The following is a 4,194-nucleotide window of genomic DNA, read 5'->3' as shown; positions in this document are numbered from 1 at the left end:
GACAAGGCTTTTCAAGTCGAGAAAATTCTAAAAAGGCGTGTGGTGAGAGTGAAAAAACAAATGTTTGTATCTTGGCATAATTGGCCCGAAAAGTTCAACAGCTGGGTTGATGCTGGCGAAATCAAAGATGTATAAAACCATACGGAATCAGCGCTCAGTCCTTCATTACAGCAATGGAGATAAATGAAGGGTTCTACATTACGCTGCCGTCCAATGCCAGCCTGAAGGTATTTCAAAACAATACAAGCTCTAGTTATCAGGTGAACCTGGCACAACCTTTACACTTGGATGGTTCGTGGCAGGTCGCCCTGACAGAAATATCATACCCACACACCTGGTATAACTTACCTACGGGAGCAGCCTTTTTTGAGTGGATAAAGAAACCAAAACCCCCCGACATATCCCCGGCTAGCAGGTTAAAGCTTCATATGTTTAGAGCTGGTTACTATAGTAGCATAACTCAGCTCATAGAGGAAATTGAGTCCTGCATCAAAAAAATGTACTCTGATGTCAGTTTACACTATAATCTATAGGAAAATCGAATTTCTAGGAGGGACCCAACATCGTTTCCGCTTTCCAAAAACCGCCGCTTATATGCTTGGAATACAACCAGACCATTGGCATACATTTGATGATAAATCAGCAGACTATCCAGCGGATATAAATGCTGGCTCAACACACCTATACTGTTATAGCGACGTGATCAGTCATCAGCGGGTAGGTGACGCTTTTGCTCCTCTCTTGAGAACCATAGATATAAGAGGAACATTCGGCGATACCATAACTCAATATTTTAATCCTGCATACTACTTGCCGGTAACAAAAACATACATCGAGAATATAAAGGTAGAAATAAAAAACGACCAGAACAAACCAGTAAAGTTCACCTACGGAAAAAGTGTAGTGAAACTTCATTTCCGACCCTCAAAAGCAGGGCAATCTTTTACAAAACGATGATTCATCAAGACCCTCAACGTTTTGTGAGTTACTATGAAAATCAAGCGGGGGGATCCCTGCCTGGTTTTTATGGTGCACCGGTGATGTACGGGCGAGGCATTGGCTCTATATTTTCGAGATTGTTTCGTTTTGTCGCCCCCCTGGTGAGAAAAGGGTTCGCCATAGCTAAACCTCATCTGAAATCGGCGGCCAAAAATATTGCATCAGATGTCATCGGTAAGGCTGTCCGTAGATTGGACCGCCAATCAGACCCCGGATCTCAAGAAGGATCAGGTGGTCTGATGGTTTTGGCAAGAAGGGCCAGGAAGAGACCTCCAGGCAAACGGGTTCCGAGGGGTGTCAAGAAAGTAAAACAGTCAGTCAAAAGAAAATCATTAGGCAAAAAACACCCTCGGAGAAGGAACGTATTGGGGGGAGATATATTTTAGAGTGTTAAATATGGCTCTTTTACATCATAAATCTGCTGAATGCAGCATGGCAGAGCTGGATTTATTTTCTGCCCCCATGACACAACTTTCTATCGACGAAAAACACTACACAGAGGTCCTACCGTTGTCTGCCATTACAGAGGATGGACCGATTGAATTTTTTATTCCCGGGGACGGGGATAAATACCTAGATATGAATGACACCTTGATACATCTCAGGATCAAAATAACCAACGCCGATGGGACTAATCTGGCAGCTGATGCCCCCGTGGCCCTGGTTAATTATCCTCTGAATACCATTTTTAGTCAATGCGACGTTATTCTAGGGGACAGGCTAATTTCTCAATCCAGTTCGACTCATCCTTACAGAGCTATGATTGAAACGCTATTGAATTACTCTGATTCTACTTTAAAAACTCAATTCACTGCCGGCTTATTTTATAAAGACACCGCGGGAGCTATGGACTCTGTAGTGATCGCCGATGGACCAAACAAGGGTTTGGTAAAGAGATCTACATTCACAGCAGAATCTTGAGAGCTTCATCTGATGGGAGCTTTACATCAAACTCACCAGATCTAACGATGCCTTTACTCTCATGTGTGCTAATGATTCTACATACCGTCTAAAAATACTGGGGGCTTCACTTTTTATCAAGAAAGCCACCATCTCCCCTGCTGTGCGGTTGGGACACGCCACGGCTCTGATGAGAGGTAACGCCCTCTACCCCTTATCAAGGGTGAATATCAAAACCTATAGTATCCCCGTGAATTCCAGAATATGCAACCAAGAAAATCTCTTTTTGGGTAATATGCCAAAATACCTAGTTTTGGGTATGGTAAATCACGAAGCCTTCACTGGAAGGAGAGAGCTTTCACCTTTTAATTTCCTTCATAATGATATGGAATACATGGCTCTGTGTCAAGATGGTAGGCAGGTACCGGCCAAAGCATTTCAGCCTCAATTTAACCGGGGGTCGTCAGTCAGAGAGTTTTACAACATGTTCACTGCTACAGGGAGACACATAAAAGATTTACCTCTAAGTATAGACAGAGATGATTTCGAACAAGGATACTCATTATTTGTGTTTAATTTAACTGCGGCGGAAGACGCTGAAGCCCTGTCTCCCATCACAAGCGGCAGTTTAAGATTGGAAATGAGGTTCAGAGTACCGCTGCCACAGACTACCACTTTAATCGTATATTCTTGTTTTGATTCGATTCTGGAGATTAATTCAAAACGTCAAGTGTTGGTAGATTATTACTAAGAAGACTACAACATGAATAATCATCAATTGGACAGTCTCCTGCGTCATATGGTGGGGGACTCTTTTGGGGGGGTATGGGCCTCAGACCAGCTCCCCCGAGTAAAACAAATATTTAGATATCCTGTATACATGATTGTAAACACCTCAGTGACCGAGGTCACTGAGGTCGTCAAACTACTCCACAGTGGCAAAGCCCCGGGGGTGGATGAGATCCGCCCGGAAATGCTGAAGGCTCTGGGTGTTGAGGGACTGTCATGGTTGACACGTCTCATCAACGTTGCGTGGAAGTCGGAAACAGTGCCGAAGGAGTGGCAGACCGGGGTGGTGGCAGTGTTGGGAAAGTTCACTTTCTACATGAACTAGTTCAGTTCACAGTTCACATATTTTAAAATGAACTAGTTCAGTTCATAGTTCATAATTCAAAATGTTGAACTAAAGTTCATGGTTTCAAAAATGAACTAATTTATAGTTCATATTTCTTTTTTCAATACGTTGCTGCGAGCTATTATTTGTCTCCTGTACGATGTTAATGGGCCATTTCAATGTTTACAATATCCTCAGAGGGCCGTACAAGTTATTGACCTCTGCTTAAAAAAACTAAAATCACAGCCCATTCATTTCATTCTGTGCAAAGAAAAAGCAACCTCTTAATCCAGATATCTCACCATGACTCGCGTATGCATGCACATGCAGGGTGTGGCGTGACCACCAAAACAGAAAGATATGGACACAAGATGTGTGCAAATGTATTTAGTTTCCTATCCATGTGAACATGATTTAAGTGGGGGGGACCTAACCTCCTCTAGGGGGGTCCGGGGGGGCATGCTCCCCTGGCAAGATTGTTTGCACTATGAGAGCAACATTAGGAGATCTATGGACACATCTCTCAACACCCAAACACAACTGTAAGCAGATGTTCTTTTAATTTATGGATATTTGACAAATCACTCCCCTTTCAAACTGTATTCTTCTTTATTAATAACTGTCATATAGTATTTTATACCTGTTTACTTTATTCTCTTGTTTTTTTTATAACTATAATGATCATATAAAGATGTGCCTTTACCTCACTGGTCGTAGACAAAGCTTCTTATATTCGTTAGCATAGCTAGCTAACCAGATGCTAATGATAACAACACAGTTATTGACTGTATGACAGATGAGCAGATCGCCACTGGGCTTTCAACTAAAGACACAGACACGCAGAAACTGCGGCATGTGTATGGACTTATCGGTACTGCAATTACTGAAGTGCTGGAGTGGCCTTCTGGTGCTCTCCGTCAGAACTGCACCCCTGTCAGTCGAGACATATACCACGTGATGACACGTTAGGCTTGTGTTGTGTTCAAGGACCCTGACCTTGGCCAGGAAAAACAGGCACTAGCTTGTTTAATTTTTTTGCGGTCTAGATTTCTTTCATTTTTTGCGTTTGTTTATAAATTACCTCGAGGACCGTACCAAATTGTCTCGCGGGCCGTATACGGACGGAGGCCGGAGGTTCCCCACCACTGCCGTAGAGTCTCACTGAGCGAGTGCTGCTGCAG

The sequence above is a fragment of the Pseudochaenichthys georgianus genome, chromosome 7 (assembly GCF_902827115.2).
Source record: "Pseudochaenichthys georgianus chromosome 7, fPseGeo1.2, whole genome shotgun sequence".
Lineage (NCBI taxonomy): Eukaryota > Metazoa > Chordata > Actinopteri > Perciformes > Channichthyidae > Pseudochaenichthys > Pseudochaenichthys georgianus.
This window is presented reverse-complemented; position numbering follows the sequence as displayed.